An 18,628-nucleotide genomic window follows, 5' to 3' on the forward strand; every position below is an offset into this window, starting at 1 on the left:
TCTTTCATCTCAGGTTCGTCCAAGATTGAGATCATATGTGCCACGGGATCGTAATGGCCACTCTCACTAGGTCTAGATGTGCCCCCTGTAGATCTGAAACATTCGACGTCATTGTTTATCTCATGTGCTCTAATGAAATTGTGAAGAACCATTGTAGCAACAATGATGTACGATTGAGTGCGTATATGAAATTGTGGCACACTTCTCAAAATTTTCCACTTATTCTTCCAAACTCCAAAAGTTCGTTCTATGACCGAACGGAGTGATAAATGGAGATAATTAAATCTCTCCTCTGGACGATGCAGCACTTCATGAGGCTGAAATTCGGGGATGTGGTACCTCTCCCCCTTATATGGTGCAAGGAACCCTTTCTTCATAGGGTACCCTGAGTCAACTAGATAATACTTTCCTACAAATGAACACGTTTAATACATTAGCATTTTCACTACATTAATACATACTTTAATACTGTAATTAAATTACATATTTACAAATCAACTGGAGCTTTTGGGAAGTTGTAACTCTCATTGTTGAGGCAGCTAAAAAAAATCCTCGTGTCATGCGCTGACCCTTCCCATCCAACACATGTGAATGTGAACTTCATGTCAAAGTCACATGCGCACATGCAATTTGTTGTGGTGATCCCCTTCCTGCCATAGTACGGGTGTTGCTCATCAACTGGTACGACCATGGGGACGTGGACCCCATCAATCGCACCAATGCAACCCTAACCATGGCCACAAAAATTAATCCATGTGAAATGAAATACGTGGTATGAACATAAAGATAATTTTAATAAAATAAATTCAAGATACGAAATTCACAAAGTACCTTGAAATGTGGCCAATATCGACTTGAATGCTGAATATGCTCTGGCACGTCCCGAAATGTACGATCAGCAGGCTTGATAATGTCCGTTGCCATAACAATGGCTAACAATGTAACTACCTTAACCACGTGTCGATGCACTGTCTCACCTGAGTGTTGAAATCTATCCTGCACTAATCTGTTACCCTCTGCATGGCCAAGTACCACCAATGTCATTGCTAGAGACTCTTCCAAGCAAACTCTTCTGGTACCGTTATATCCATGCTGGCGCAATGTATTACAGAATTGTTGAAACACATGGCTTGACATTCTAAAATGTCTTCGACATTTCTCAGGATTTCCAGTTAATGTATACAATACCCATTCATACCTTGTTTGTATATTCGTATGCAGTGGTATTTTGGTCATATAGGTCTCCAAGTAAACTGTACATGCGCACTCGGCTAGATATGCTGCGAGTACAATGTCGTCGCTCATGTCGAAGTCATTGTCCCTGCATATTTTACCGACTTTAATTGCATGTACAAATACTAAAAAAAAAATTGCTAAACGTTATTGAAACTTTATTACTATTAGGGTCAAACTATGGTGGTACCAATTAATTAACAATCCAAATCGTATCCAAGATTTATACAAATTGAATATTCACATCTACAGAGGAAACTACAGAAACTCACTGGTGCTGGGAATCAGATGAGTCGTTTAGCAAATCCATCCTTTTGTATACCTTGAGATTGCTTTACAGCTAGTGAACAATGGTCTACAAGATATTGAGCTTAAAATTCAAAGCCTTGAAATACGGAAGAATTATCGGTGCAGATATCGAGCTTAAACTCCCTTTACATTTCCAAAATCAACGTTGCTGCATAAATGAAGGTTCTTTATTGGTGTAGATAGAAGTTAGAAGAATTATTTAAATACTTTGACATATTACACAAAAACAAAATGACTCATACATGTATGTGCAATTGTTAAAATTTTCATTTCTTTTTTAGTCAACAAACCCACAAATTCCACACCTTAACAAGTTCAACATAGAAATACCACCAGACATTTACACATTTTTTTAATCGATTTTCAATTCACAGAACAGCTCCATTAGGACCACTTCCTCCAAACTCAGATCCAAATTACACACACCTATGTATATATTAAAAAGATACAAAATTTAGGCAAATCTCATTTCCAAAATGGGCTATATGTATAAAAAAAAAAATCAAAATTTAAACAAATCCCACAAATCAACTAAAATTTAAAAAAATAAAGAAACTCTAGTAAATTTCTTACTTAATAAATACAAGACAAGACAAGAATCACATAGAAAGGGATGTTGCCTATATCAATTAGTGTTGCCTTATGCTCTTCGTTACCTTAAGCTCCATTTGGTGTGTTTATTACCTTACCAATCAAAAGAACTCCAAAAAGAACAGGACAACAAAACCCATCTCTTTTAATACAAAATCAAACAAACAAAGACTTTGGCATAACTAGAGTTTAAAAAAGAAGATAAATAAGCCAGAATCTTTTTTTTTTTTTTTTCCTTTACTTTACATTTTAGTAGGCCTATAAGAAATAAGTACATATTGCAAGAATATGGTCAGGTTTTACTTGACTAACAAAAACGAATATGCCCTTATCTTTAAAAGGGTTCATTTGCTCCACTCACTGTCTACTAAAGAAACTGTAGAAAATTTTACAGTGTGTAGGTGGCTCTAAGAATCAACCCGGAGGTCAGTACTTACACTCCTACTGCATTAATTCTTCTCATTTGACAGCAATTTAAAAAACACCTAGAGATCTTGCCTAAAAATTTGACATGTGTATTAAAAGAAATGGATGAACTTTGGCAAAGAAATGATACAACACAATAACAAAAAAACCAAAAATGTGACTTCAAAATATCCTCACCATATCTAATCACATTTTTTTGGGTGGATTTTGAAATAGAGGTGGGGTGGGTGGTGGAAACAGTCGATCCACCGACGTTCAATCGCAAAAACCTCTACTCCGGTGTTTTGTGGTGTTGCCGTCAAGCTAGAGCAGTTGCCGGAACTTTTCTGGGTGGAGCAAGATTGCCGGCAACGGCAGATTTGATTTTCCGTCGGCGGGTAGAAGTGATAAGGAGTGTATTTCTTTTTTCTTGTTTTTGAGAGTGTTGTGTTTCTGAATATTGGTAAAAAGAAAAACGTTTGGTGTTTCAGTGGCAAAAAAAGTGAGAAAAATGGGCGGGCTATTGAAACTTTAAGGGTATTATGGTATTTTTATTTTGCTACACATGTCCAATTTTTAGTGGGTAGTCTCACCAAACATGTTGCTGACATGGAGAGAGTGTCCTGCATGATACTTTCTCCATATAATGATAACAAATACAGTAAATAACACGTAAAAACCTAAGCAAATTAGCAAGCACATAAAAACACACATAATATCACTTTCTAACCACTTGTTAAAACCACACAATACAAGAAAGAAATATTTTTCAAAATGCCTTAGCCTTAAGACCTGGGTAGTTAAGAAAAACACACATAATATCACTTTCTAACCACCTGTTAAAACCACACAATACAAGAAATAAATATTTTTCAAAATTCCTTAGCCTTAAGACCTAGGCAATACCTTAAAAATCCAAAAACAAATCAAGAAAGTCTAATAAGCACAAAAGCCTATCTGAACCTATAAAACCTGCCAAGTTGTGCGAACCATTCCATGCATGTAACACAAGCCAACAAACAAATTCCAACAAATAAATCAATCACAACCACAACACAAGTATGGCAACAAAAGATAATAAGAGCATCTTGCAATATTTCCATAGACTCAGAGAAGGCAGAAAGACAGTTACTGCAAGTGTGTAAGGCAGTAAACTACCAAGGTAGTAGCTAGTTATAATTAGTTGCAATTATGAAATACTTAAGTATTTCCAAAAAATAGCTTTTCTAAAGCATTAAAGAGCAACTACTCTATAGTTAAGTCCATGACTTATAGAAAAGAAAACCTATAAACTTAATAAGTTTTCTTTCCTATAAGCAAGAGTTGATTTATAAATTATAAGTTAGAAAAGCAATATGTCCAAAAGAGCTTCCAAAATGTATCCAAAAATCTGCCTCCTATACAAAATGTGTCCTTCCTGCTACAAGAAAATGGGCAAAAAGATATTTAATAGAAATTTAAGGACAAGACAAAAAAATACAGAATAGTAATAACCAAAAACAATAGAGAGTGTAGAACCAAACTCAATAGAAATAATAGTAAGGGCAGAAACTTACCCAATTAGTGATTAGTCATCAACACTAATTGAGATACCTTTGCTTGATCTTGAACTTCCACCACCTGCTGCTGCTTGACTTATAACTAGAAATACGAAAGAAATGAAGGCTATTAGATTAAATTTCATTTGAATAAGACATATTTAATATCATTTAATAGACAAAAAGTTTGGAAGTTAAAATATTACCTAAGTCATGAAATTCATCTTCCAAGGCCTCTAACTCATCATTTGATTTGAGAAAAGAAATTGGAACCAAGGCTTGAAGCCAATCTTGTGCACAAACAAGATTTTGAACCATGAATGGAGAGAGTGAACTCCGAAATGGATCAAGTATGCATCATCGGTACTAAATGCTGACTCAGAAGTAATAGTAGAAACAGGTACAGCCAACACATCCCTAGCCAGTTTGGACAACACTTGATACCTGTTTGAATTGGCCTTCCACCACCCCAATATCTTAAATTTCACATCCCGCCTTCTACTTTCACAATTTTCAGTCAAATATTTGTCAATCTCATTACTACACCCTATAGACTACTTGGCCTCCAAGAAACGCTTAAACCTAGAATTAACCATCACATATGGATCGGTACAACCAATTGACTCACCTTCTATGTGTGTCCTCTCACTCCCACTTAGTACTTGTACATTTGGTGAATTAACACAAGAGTAATAATCATACAACTTGACCAAGGTACCCCTCACCAATTCAATCATCTCATCAACCACTTCATTCCCATAAATTTCAGAAAAAGAAAACTTCAAAACCTCAACTTCTTTCTTGGATCAAGAACCACAGCCACATACAAAAGATGATTAATTTTATCCCGTTTCCCCCAATACTTATCAAACTTAGATTCCATTTTAGTTGCCATGTTTTTCAAGAGGTGGTTTTGAGATTTACTTAAATGGGCAATATTCTCTTGAATGACAAACATCTCATCAAAAAAGGTGTTTGCAATAACTTACAAAGAACATAAAAACTTCTTCATTGCATTGTAAAAAAGCTTCAAAAAAACCCACAAATGTCCTAACATTTTGGAAATCAATACCACTAGGAAATCCCATACCACCACTATTCTCCTTGTTCATAAAGTATGAAAAATAACTATCATCCTCAAAGTCCATTTGTATGAACACTTTCTCAAATTTTTCTACGGTTTCTAACATGAGATAGGTAGAATTCCACCTAGTTGGTACATCTAGACAAAGAAGAGACTTAGACTCAATACCTAATCTCTCCACAAAACCCATAAAATTCAGATTCCTATTTGGTGAGGATTTCACATACCTCATAGCTTCACGCACCCTAACAATGGGTGCATCAATTTCTTTCAAACCATCCCCCACAATCAGATTTAGGATGTGTGATAGGCCAAGAATGTATTGACCCCTTGTGATGAATTAATTGATTAATTAACCAAGTTTATTAATTAATCAATTTAACATACAAACGCGTGATAGCACAAACAAATCACCAATTAACTAAAGTATGTAGCGGAAAATAAATTGACACAGTGATTTGTTTACGAATGGGAAAAATCTCCGAGGCAAAAACCCCACCGGGTGATATTAAAGTCACCACTCCCAAGAATTCACTATTATCACAACAAGCAGTTACATGTAAAGGAATCTCAGTACCTTATACCAACCTACAGTTGAACCCTTACCCCAATACCCAATTGGACTTATTCTATAGTGACAATCTCTCTTTGTATTGCACAACTCCCAGTACATGACTAACCAATTGTGCGGATCCCAGTATGCGACTTTGATCACCAACTAGAGAAGATTTTTGGCTACAAAGTTCTTCAGTTCATCACACGATGAAGATCGAGAAGCTCTTTGGTCACAAAACCCTACGGTGCACAAACACAGTAGGTTCTTCACAAGAAAGATGAACTAAAGCAAATTTTGTCTCTGGTCACAATTTGCATGAACAAACTTTGCTCAACACTTGTGCAACTCGTATCTCCTTTAACGACCTTTAAAATAATTCTTTTATATATTTAGGGTTGTGAGAAAAGAAAGCCCAAATATACAATCAAAGATTGAATAAAAAACAGACCAGAAATTCTGAGTTTCATAAATCTCGACAGATACCCTATCTGTCGAGCTGCTGTGAGCCACGAGCTGGAACAGCTCTTCAAGGCTCGATAGATGCTAGCTGTCGAGTTTTAATGAACAGAGCTTTTCACACTGGAATCTTGGATAGACTTGCATGACATTAACACTTGAACTTGAATTCTTGTTCCTTGAAGTATTAAACACATCCTAGATCTACCCAATTACATGTAAAGTGCGTTTTGTCAAAGGATTAGCCAATTACATAAAATAGTGACATATGTTCCTAACATTGAATCACACGTGTCCTAACAATGTGCATAACACCTCATGTGTAAGAACTCATATTCTAAAATAGTCCCCTTCCAATCTTTAGTTACAGTTTGCAAAAACTTAATGGTGGCACCATTTGAGTTAGCATTGTCCATTGTTAAAGTGAATATGTCATTAATACCCCACTCACACAAACACATCTCAATCTTTCTATCTATAGTTTCCCCCTTATCGTCTTTAACTTGACAAAAATTCAGAATTCTCTTATGCAACTTCCAATTATCATCAATAAAATGACATGTAAAAGACATATAATTCAGATTTTGAATATTAGTCCATGTGTCCGTAGTAAGACACACCCTACGACCCTTCAAGGCCCCCCTTAGTTTCTCTCTCTCAACACCATAAATGCCAATCATATCCCCAGCCACAGTTTAACGAGATGGGATATTCCTAATTCACAACTTAGATTGTAAGGTTGTCGAATATCTTTGAAACCCATATCCTTCAACAAACCTAAAAGGCAACTCATCTATTATAACCATTTCAGTGAGTGCCTATCAGCCTCAACAGTAAAGGCTGTTGGTACAAGCTGAAACCCTTCCTCTCCATCCATTTTGGGTTCAAACGCTAAGGTTTGTTGCCCTTTAAGTGCATCTCTATTAGGGTTCTTAAAACAAACTGGCGTATGATTTAATAAATTAGTAGTACCATGCCCCTTCCTATCAGTTAGATAAGTTTTTTTGACAATAATTACAAACAACCTTAAAATGACCCTCACTAATATCTATTTTTTCAAAATGGTCCCAAGCAGTATACTTTTTCCTATTATTTCACACCTTGCCTTTACCTTTAGGTGGAAGTGGGGGAACCTTAGAATTAGTTGGAGTGGCAGTAGGTTCAGCTTGGGTAGTAGGTGTTGTTTGGGAAGGGGGTGCATCAATAGAGGGTTCCATAACCTAAAGACATCAAATTTATGCATTGGCAAACTATCATAACAAGAACACACACAAGTTAAAAGAGAAACAAAAACAAAATGATAGGTCAAAGTAGCAACAAAAACAACAAGAAGTTAAAAGAGAAACAACTAAAGATAAATGATACCTTAGAGAATCCTTAGCTGTTAGGGATTCAACCTTGAAGAGGAAGCAAAAAGAGTAGCCTACTTGAACAAATTTCAACTCCTGTCTAAAATTAGGGTTTCAATTATTTAAATTAGGAAAACAAAATGAATCAAACAAATTAGCAATAACATACATTCAAATAAACAAAATAAAAACATGTTAGGATTTCATCTTTTAAAATTAGAGGTTCATCTTTTTTTTTTTTTAAATTTTTACAGTGAAGATATAAGTGTATTTCTCAATAAAAAAAAAACAAAAACAAAACAAGGAATAAAATTGGTTAGATTCAAATAGGACCACCACACGGTCTAGCCTACACAAGATAAAAACAAAGAAAAAGAACACAAATGAGCACACTCAAATTGTGGGTTCATCTTTGACCCAATAAATCAAATCAAGACAATTAGGGTTTCATCTTTGAATCCAATCACTTGGTCTATTTTGGTTCCCTAATCTTTGAATCAAATAGAAAAGTATAGAGAGTGACTACACTGGATACTATGTTTCGAAGTGGAATCAAGCACATGCAACTCTGTGGTAGTACAGCTAAGCAATTTCTCACAACTATGATCTTTAAGTTTTCAATAAATTGAACAAGATGAAAAACACATATCTCAAAATAAAGAAAAAGATAGATGTGAAAGGAAGAAAATATACTTGAGAGTCTTGAGACTAAGAAGCTGAGACCGAGAGCACGAGAAGGCTTAACCCATGGTGGAAAGTGAGGCGAAGCCGTAAGTGTGGTTATGAGGCAGCGGCAACAACATCTAGGGTTTGGAAAGGAGTGTGGACCGTGGAGGGTATGAAGTGAAGGGTTGAGACTAGAGAGACTTGAGATTGAGAGTAGAGAGAACGGAGACTGAGATTCTAATTTATGAGAGAGTGACATACTGAGAACAGTGAGAAGTTTGAGATGGCATTGAAGACTAAGGCTTTGCGTCTGAAACTGTGGAAGACTAATTTCCATTTCAATTTTAGCCTCTCTAAACTTCTGGTGATTTAATTTTTGCTTTGATGATTTAATTTTTACTTTGCTGATTTGATTTTTGCTTTTGTGTGTAAGTCTAGATGTGTGTAGTTCTCAATAATTCGATAGTGCTTTAGTCTTATCATCTTCAATCTCACGTGCTCACCTCAAAATAACTGAGATATATATATATATATATGTATATATTTACTCTAAAACTTTTGGTCGGGTCGGGTTATACAGGTTTTTAAACCCTTAACCCGCTACCTAAACTGAATATTCAGGTTTTCTTAGAGAAGGACCTGAACCCGATCGATCCTGGGCTTCGGGTCGACCCGTTGGGCTTTGGGTCATTCGGATTCGATCGGTTTGGTTGGGTCCTGGACCCACTGGACAACCCTAATCAAGGCTATTAGTTCGAGTGCTCTACTCTAGCTACTAGCTAGTCCTCTTTAAAGAGAGAATTCAGGTTATAATTTCAAGGATTTGGTCTAAGATGTTGTAGAAAATAGTGATTATAGAAAGGGGTCATGTTAACATTATTAAAAAGTCTTGCGCATGACCTTAGCAGTATTAAAATAGAAAAAGAAAAAAAAAACGCATCTCAAATTGGTTGAATCTTAGGATTTGTTTGGTTCGAAAGATAGAAAAGTGGGAGGATAGAAAAGTGAGAGGATAGAAAAGATTTAATTTTCCCTCATGTATGTTTGGTTGGAGGGATGGAAAAATGGAGGGATGGAAAGCTTATTTGTTTGGTTGAGGAGAAAAGTAAGAGGATAGAAAATGTAGTTTATGTAAATCTACTCTTATACCCTTATTACATAATATGTAAGAAATAATTTATATTATACTCATTAAATAATAAATATAGTACTTATTATTAGTTAACATTATTAAAATAATATTTTAAAAAATTTACACATCATACATATTATATTATATTATTTTTACTTGTTATTATATTATATTATATTAAAGTTGAACACGTTATAAAGAGTGAAAAAGACAAAGGAAAAAAAAGAAACAAACAACTTGGTTGTTGCGGCATAGTGTAAAAGTATAGCTGGAGCAACATTTTTTAAAAAGCAATTTAGTTTTCTTTCCATTTTAGAGAGAGAATTTTTTGGTGGGCCTGGGGAGAAAACACCTAGGCCCCACCATTTATTCTCTTTCCTCCCCAACCAACCAAATACACTCAAAAAAAGTTATTTTTTTTTTATTTTCTCTCCAAAGTTTTCCATCCATCCTATTTCACCTCCAAACAAACATTCTTAAGAGGAGAACTTAAGAAATATTACCTAAGTTTTATCCTATTTGGGAATGCACCACACTAACTCAAGATTATGGCAAAAAAATGAATTAACCACTAAATTTAGGTCCAAGAATTGCTCTTTTGACCCCTACATAAAGTTCTAACTTGAACTAGACCTTAGGCGTAGAATTAAGGTACCAACTTGAAAATGTATTTGGTACTCAAGCTCCTGCACACAAAGTTGGTTTTTTTCGAGGGTTAACACCCTTGGACAAAGTATAAAAGGCCCTCAAAAAATATTATTTTGAGGGTCTAGGTGACCCTTGATTAACTTTGAAACAAATGCCCTCGAAACAAAAATTTCTACAGTCTATATGTGACCCTTGAAATGAAAATTTGGACCGCCTACATGACCCTTGAAAAAAAAAAAGTACCGCACTATCTTTTTTTTAGGGTCTCCCAACCCTTAAAATAAGGTTTTTTCCTCTCTTTTTTTTTTTAATTAAAAAAAAAAAAACCACAATCATGCACATAGAGTCAGACTTTAAAGAACCACATATTACAACATCTATATTATACCAAAATACAATCAAAACAAAATTCAATTATCTTTCCAAATCACTTATCCTTTGTTCTTGAAGTCTATGGAGACACTTTCACATTAACCTAAAGGAACTTAGTATTTTAACTAGAATTCTCTGTGATAGACAATAAAAGTTGATATCCAAGATAGTTGCTAATGAAGAATATCTCATCCAATTGCCTAAACTTCCCTAGATCATCTCCCTTAATTCGCATTGATTTCAAAGGAATATTGCTGGCAGTAAGGTTTAAAGAAAAAAAAAATTTTAAAAAAAAATTGACATTCGATAGCAAAACCTAGAAGATACATTGACAAATCAGAACTAGGAAAAGATAAACACATATAGATCTCATAGCTAGGAACAAATCTAAGGACAAGATCTTTTACTAGGAAATAGGGAGTATAATAGCTAAAGCAGTGAGGTATCAAAAACTAAACTGTAACTCCAATTTTCCGATGCAAAGTATATCATGAGGACTCAATGAAGATGCATGCATCTAGGCTGTTAGTTCAAGTGCTCTACTCTGTAGCTACTAGCTAGTCCCAGTGGTGGCTCCAGGAATTTTTTCTAGGATGTTCCTAAAAATTTTTCCCAGAAATTGTTTTTTAGGTACGTGGTTTTCTTATCAAATATTTGTCCATAATTCTAGCAAAAGAATAAACAATTAACTATAAGTTCATTTGAAATATTAATAAAATTATTAATTATTGTTGTTTAGTTGTTTCATTAATTTGTTTGTCTTTTATAAACTATAATTTGTTATATTGTTGTTTCATTAATTATAAAATTATTAATTGTTGTTTAGCCAAACAGAGTAACATAATTTAATTGATTTATCTTTATTAATTATTGTTCATTAGTTGCTTCCTCTAATAAATTATTGGTTAATTAAATGATTGTTTATTAATTATTAGTTACACTATTGCACTAGCACACAGCCACACACCCATGTGCATTTACCCCGGTCCTATGCCCCCATTCAACCAACAAGTCCCAATGCCCCATGGCAAAAAAAAAACACCAACACCAACACTAAAACACAATTAATTTATCTCCCCACAGCAACATAACACCAACGGATAACTCCAAAAATAGGGCAAATATTAATAAAAATTTATAAAGTAAACTAGGCAAAGGAAAAAGCAGATAAATGACAATCGCAAAAAAAGAAAAAAAAGAAAATCACAGCTCTCAGTTCAGTCTTAAAGAGAGAAGAGAGAGTCTGAGACAGAGACAGAGACAGAGTCTCATTTTTTCACTTTCATTCAATCATTCTTCCCTCTTCAGATAAAGAGCAGAGGACAGTGAGGACTGAAACAGAGTCACAGAGATGAAATACCTGAGGGGCGGTGCTGTCGGGCACAGTGGCGAGGCGAGGAATTGAGGAAGACCGATTGGGCAGGCAGGGCAGCACGTCGAGATGTAGCTTCCGTTTGAATGGGAGATCAAGTTTGAGCCGGCCCGATGTGGCGATCTCGGAAGTTTATGCCTATGTCTTTGTGAAGTTCCGTTCCATTGTCCGTTCGTCGGCCCGTCCTTCGTTCCATTCCGTTGTTGCATCTGTGTCTTTGTGAAGTTTCTTGCGTCTGTGAAGTGTGAAGTGTTTTGAGGCCTGATTTGATTTCAGTATATTAGGTTAGGTTTTTTTTTTTTTTTTTCTTTCTTTTTTCTTTTTTGAGAATTTGTGGGTTACTGGGTTTGTTACCATCTGTTGGGCTTGCCGTCCGTTGTTTTTTTTTTGTGTGAATCTGTAGGCTTGCCGCTTGCATTGTTTTTATTTTATTTTATTTTATTTTTTCAGAATTTAGTTCAAATTTTTTTTTTTGGCTTTTTTTTTTCTTGCAAGTAGAACAAATAAATTTTTTTTCTTTCAGGGTGTTCCTAACTTTGATTGAGGGTGTTCTTTATTTTTTTTAAGGGTAAACAAATAATTTTTTTTAATTATATATATATATATATATATATATATATATATAAAATTTCCAGTTCAGGGTGTTCCTAGGAACACCCTGAAATGTATGTGGCGCCGCCACTGGCTAGTCCTCTTCAAAGAGAGAGTTCAGGTTCTAATTTCGGGGATTTGGTGCAAGATGTTGTAGAATAGTGATTATTGAAAGGGTCATGTTAAGGGCATTAAAAAGTCTTGCGTGTGACATTAGCAGTATTAAAAATAGAAAGAAAAAAAAATTAAGAAACATGTCTTAAATTAACCGGTGGTACATGTTTGGGTAGAGAATGTGGGTTCTCTGAATAGTTTTTTATTTTTTTATTTTTGATAAGAAGTTGTTAAGAAAGAGAGAAATTTAATACATCATGAGCCAACGTGGACTCAAGTATACTTAGATTTTCCTTTATCCATAATTCCATACTACATAATTAGCTATACCTTTGGCATATTGAGCCAAAAAATAGGTTAGCCGATCCCAAGGGCAGCTCTACATTGTGTCCAGGGTGGTCACAAGACCACTTTGACTTGAAAAAAAATATTATGTATAAATTTTAAAAATTTATGATTTTTTTATCCTTAAAAAAAATTTGTGAGCATTCTAAATTGTTTAGGCCCAACATAATTAAACTTTGGACAAAGTTTGGCAACAAACTTAAAGATAGTATTGTAGACTAAGGTTACAATTCCACTCAATTTTTTTTGTTGGATGTGAATTTTGACAAAATGCACTATTGGATTACATTTTTTTCTTATGTCCTCCATACATGCAAAATTTCAAGAATATCAAAGATCAATAGTTATGCCATCAATCAAATGTTTACATTTTGACTTTCTTTAGTCTAAATTTATAAATAAAAAATAAGTTTATGGATTAAATAATAAATAACATCTAATTGGCATGAAATTTGATATGTCTTTTAAAAATATAAATAACATGTAATTCATTGGTTAGATTTTCAAAATATGTAACTATGTTAATTTGTTTAGTGAGAGTTGTAGCCTTATGCTATAACTAAGTTTTTAGTCAAATTTTGCTCTTAAACTTTGATCCTCTTAACAATATATATAATGTCTTTACAAAAAAAAAATAAAGGACCAAGAAAAATTTTATTTATCTAAAATTTTGAAAGAGATGTAGCTTGCAGCATTCATAATGAGAATATTATACAACAATTTCAAAACAAGAAAATTTGTAGAAGGAAATTGTAGTACTTTATGTATCTGTGTTTTTTTTTTTTTTTTTTGCCATTATATGAAACTCTCTTTTTATTAGATTTTGTATAATTTAAGTTTCTTAATGACCACGTTAAAAAAAATTCCTAGAACTGCCACTGCTGATTCCGTTGTCGCTTTACATGGCATACTTGTACCATCCTGAACTCTTGTAGCTTCTGTTGAATCGTCATGATAATGTTGACCAGAGTAACTGAAAGTTCACTATTGTTTGTCAAAGCTTCGAAAACAATTCTGCAATCACACTCAAAGACTGCAGCCCAAATTGTTGTCACGGAAGCCTGAAGAAAGGACATACGATGCTCTCTTTGATGGACAGAAATTATATTGTTAGTTTCTGGATAGTAAACATCGAATCCACGAGGGGTTTCCTTGAATCCATAATGAGATAAAAACTGGAATCCACTAGAAGAAAATTTGACAAAATGTCTGTGTTTATTGATAATAGTCTAAAAACTGAATTGCATTTGGAGGCTACAATATGTTTAAATAGTAAAAACAAAATCTCGGGCAACTAGAAACCCTAAGACGGCTACGAAAGCATATAAAACCCTAATTTGACTAAACAACATTAAAAGCACCTAAAAAGAAGGAAATGAATAATCTAAACCTAAAATAACAAAAATTACATAAAAATACTATAATTAAATAGTTACAAAAATTTTAAAACCAAATTGTATCCTACATTAGACCCTTCCACTAGAAAAAAGAACTCATCCTTGCGTTGATAGTTGAAATCTGAAATGTCCTGCTCCAAATAAACAAATACTTTGAATGTTTTAATAACTTAATTTGGTTCTAAAACTTGAATCTTTCATAAAGTGTACCATAAAATTTCTTCTCATCTACCTTCAATTTATTTGCAACATCAATCAACAAAAGGACTGATAATAAAATTAAAATTTCTACTCCTAGAAAATCAACATATCGTGTAGCCATCTTCAAAAAATCAACCAAAACCGGAGGATTGTGAGTTGTGGACTCATCCTCATATATAACCTCAATTGGATCTTCCTCAACATTCTCAATAATTACTATCTCTTGATTTATGTTATTATCCACAATCAACTCAACATTCTTTTCTTTGACATCTTCATCAAACTTTTGACAAGTGGTATCCTCAATCTTCAATTCAATAACTTGTTGTAAGTCTTGATCTACTTCAAAATTTTCTTTAGAAATAGGCTGCTTCTTCTCAACCCTCAAACTCTTTCATTTACTTGACACATGTACTTGGCTGTGATAATTTTGGTTTTATGGTTGACCTTTCAAGTTTTGAACATATTGCTTTTCATATGAATATACAGATTTATAATCAACACTTGTATAATCTAGTATATCATAATAGTCATTACGAAACCATAAATCAATTAATACTCTTTTCATTTTTTGCAAAGAGCGGATTGGATGCTTACCTCATCGCTTTCTTTCAATTTGATTGTCTTCCCACAATTCATCTACTTTATCGTCCAATTTATTAGATGCAAGCCGCACTTTTTCTTCATCACAAATCTTCCAAAAATTAAAATACTCTTCCAAATCAAGAAGCCAATCAATAAAATCAAAATTACACATATCTCCATTGAAGATTGTAATTTTCTTGTAGTTAGGAGTGCATCTTTGAATAGATTGATCATTGTTATTATGAGATGATTTTCTAGCAAGAAGAGTAGCAATATTTTTCTTGATTTAACCTATAAAATGTGGACTCTTTTCACAAAATTGGTGATTCTCATCATGAAAATTAAGGAACTCAACCCTAGTGAGGACAGGGTTGTTAACGTCGTCACCGCCGTCATTGTTGTGGTGGTCACCATCTCACCGGTTAGCCATCAGACCAGGGTAAGTCAAGACTTTGATACCAACTGACGTCGCGAAAGCTTGAAGAAAGCACACACAATACTCTCTTTGATGGATAGTAAACTGTTAGTTTTTGGATAGTAAACCTTGAATTCATGAGGGGTTTCACTGAATCTACAAAGAAATAAAAATTGGAATCCACCAGAAGAAAATTTGATAAAACGTCTATGTTTATTGATAAAAGTCTAAAAACTTAATTGCCTTTGGAGGCTACAATGCATTTAAATAGTAAAAACAAAATCTACGGCAACTAGAAACCCTAAGACAGCTATGAAAGCATATAAAACCCTAATCTGACTAAACCGCATTAAAAGCACCTAAAAAGAAATAAATAAATAATCTAAACCTAAAATAACAAAAATTACATAAAAATACTATAATTTAATAATTACAAAATTTAAAAATCAAATCGTGTCCTACATCACAAATACCCATGTCCCAAGCAAAGAGGACACCCTCCCCAAATACCCATGTCCCAATCAAAGAGAACACCCTCCTTTGGAGCTTTAGCTTCGGCCTCAATGGTCCAAAAGGTCTACTGAAATTCTTGCTTATCACTACCTCGAGCCTTCCTTTATGGTCTCTGATAGGCCAAGAATGTATTGACCCTTTTGGTAACTTAATCAAATTAATTAGCCAAGTGAAATTAACTAGATTCAATTACAAGCAATAAGCATGGTAGCACAAACAAATCACCAACTAAGTTAAATGCAACAGAAAATAAATTTGACATAGGTGATTTGTTTACGAATGAGGAAAACTACTGAGGCAAAACCTCACTGGGTGAATTTAAGGTCACCACTCCCAAGAATCCACTATTATCAAAACAAGCGATTACAAGTAAAAGGAATCCCAGTACCTAATACCAACATACAGTTGAACCCTTACCCTAATACCCAATTGGACTTGTAATGTAGCGGCAATCTCTCCGTTCAATGCACGAATCCCAGTATGTGACTAACCAATGATGCACGGATCCCAGTACGTGACTAACACACCAACTTGAGGAAGATGGTGGCTGCAAAGTTCTTTAGTTCATCTAATAATGAAGATCAGGAAGCTTCTTGGTCACAAAATCCTTGGCGGAAAGATGCAGTAGCTTCTAGAGAGCATACGAGGAACTAGGGCAAATTCTATCTTCGGTCACAATTTGCATGCATAATGACTTTGCATCAAGTTGCATCATCTTTGATGGCCCTTAAAAATAATCCTTATATATGTCTAGGGTTGTGAGAAAAGAAACCCTACACAAATACACATGGATATGTGTGAAATCAGATCTGGAAATATGAATTTCGTAATTCTCGATAGATACAACTTCTGTCGAGCATCAGCATTAAACCTCGATAGATATGATTTGTCGAGATATCTATTGAGCTTTAATAAACAACACTTCTTCATTTGTTTCTTGGACAGATTTGCATGCCTTCACTACTAAACTTGAACTCTTGTTCCTTGAAGTACTAAACCCACTTTAGATTTACCCAATTACAAGTAAAATGTGTTTTGTCAAAGGATTAACCAATTTATATAACATATATTTGAAACAAGTCTCACATATGTCCAAACAGTCTCATATCACTACCCCCCGTACTTGAAGATCGTAGTGAAATGCAAACCACACCATCAACATTTATTTTGTACCATGGTGCTCTTGGAGGAACCCACTGCATATTCTCATAGTATACGGGTTGTGTCATCTTGAAATTTGTTGTATGAAATTCATTTAGTAGAAACCTTGCAATGTGTAGAATAGCTGAACCTTGTTGCCAAGACTTACCTTGTCTAGTTTGAATTCCGTTGAACCACATACTCCAGGTAATTGTGATGATCAAGCCGATTAGCTCATTACTCAAATGCTGAATAAACTTGATATGCCACTGCAAGTTTTCAAACACCAGGCCACGAGCCCTATGTGTATCAAACAGAATACTAGATAGCTTCCAAACTTCAAAGGCTTTGTCACAGTCCTAGAAGAGATGTCCTCCATTCTCGTCTGCTGCACCACATGTCTCATAGATGGGGTCATAAATTGTTAGGTTCTAAATATGTAGGAATAAATGTTTAGGTTCTAATTTTATGTATGTTGGCAAACCGAGTACAAAAACATGTCTAGTATAAGACATTATGGTTTAGAATAGTTTTAAACATTGCTTAAATTGGTCAAAGTCAAGATTCAAGAACAGTCAAGCTACAAAAAGAAGAATTCAGAAACTACAAGGCTCGACCGATCAAGAAAAAGGTTTCACCAATTTAAAATCATTTTTTGCAAATTTTAAATCAAGCCCAGAAACCTGCGAAACATTTAGAGTTTGAGTCCAACACTACTAGGTATAAAAGGAAAACCCTAATTCACATTTCAAAAGGCTGGTGAAGTCTTGTGAGTTACTCCTGTGAGATTTGTAGGTTCTGTAACGTTCTAACTCAACAAGCATCTACCGGAAAGAAGATCCAAACACAAGAACTGGTGGAGATAAGTTGCTGCATACAAGATCAACTGCTGCTGATGATCTAAAGTTTTGAGTGGGATTTTAAAGTCACAAACTGGAGAGTTTGTGTGCAACAAATTCAGATAGAAGCATTTGTGGATTTGTAGTTGCGTGTGGTCACTTGAGTAAGTACTACAACAGGTAGCATCAGATTTAGGGAAAAATCTATTGTAAACACTTTCATTCTATTTAGTGAATTTGTTGCCTTGTGGATTGTTTAGGCTAAATCCTCCCCCAGGTTTTTTATTTTAAAAATGAATTGTTTCAATAGTTTTCTTGGGTCATCATATCGCTTGTCTTCTTTACTTTTCCGCTTTTGTGATATGATTGTTATTGTTTAACCTAGATCTGAATAATAAACCTAAGTAACAAATTAGTTAATTAATTAGATTAAACAATCTGTGTTCAAAGGTCTAAATAAACAAACATCAATAATTCTTTGATGACATAGATTACGTTTATGGGGGGATATTTTTGTAGGTCCTCCATGCAAAAGATTGGACTTTGTTTGGCACATTGAGGTTCCATAAGCTTTTTCAAAAGGTCTGATGGATATGGTTATTTGATGTCTCACTTGTGTTCAGTTTGGGGGATAGTGTGACGTGACAGCCACCTTATAGGCACTAGACATGGCAAACAGTTGGGTTGGGTCAGATTTTGATAATTTAATATTAAGCCAAAATTATCAAAATCAGGTATGTCAACAAGATTCATTAACTCTTTTTTCTTTCCCTGCTC

The 18,628-nt window shown here is 34.3% G+C and overlaps 1 pseudogene; it reads right to left on the reverse strand.

Moving 5' to 3' along the window:
* Positions 1–4,105: 4,105 nt before the first annotated feature.
* LOC142619091 (zinc finger BED domain-containing protein RICESLEEPER 2-like) lies at positions 4,106–7,389 on the reverse strand (annotated as a pseudogene).
* Between the last annotated feature and the right edge of the window lie 11,239 nt (positions 7,390–18,628).

The sequence above is a fragment of the Castanea sativa genome, chromosome 12, assembly GCF_040712315.1.
Source record: "Castanea sativa cultivar Marrone di Chiusa Pesio chromosome 12, ASM4071231v1".
Lineage (NCBI taxonomy): Eukaryota > Viridiplantae > Streptophyta > Magnoliopsida > Fagales > Fagaceae > Castanea > Castanea sativa.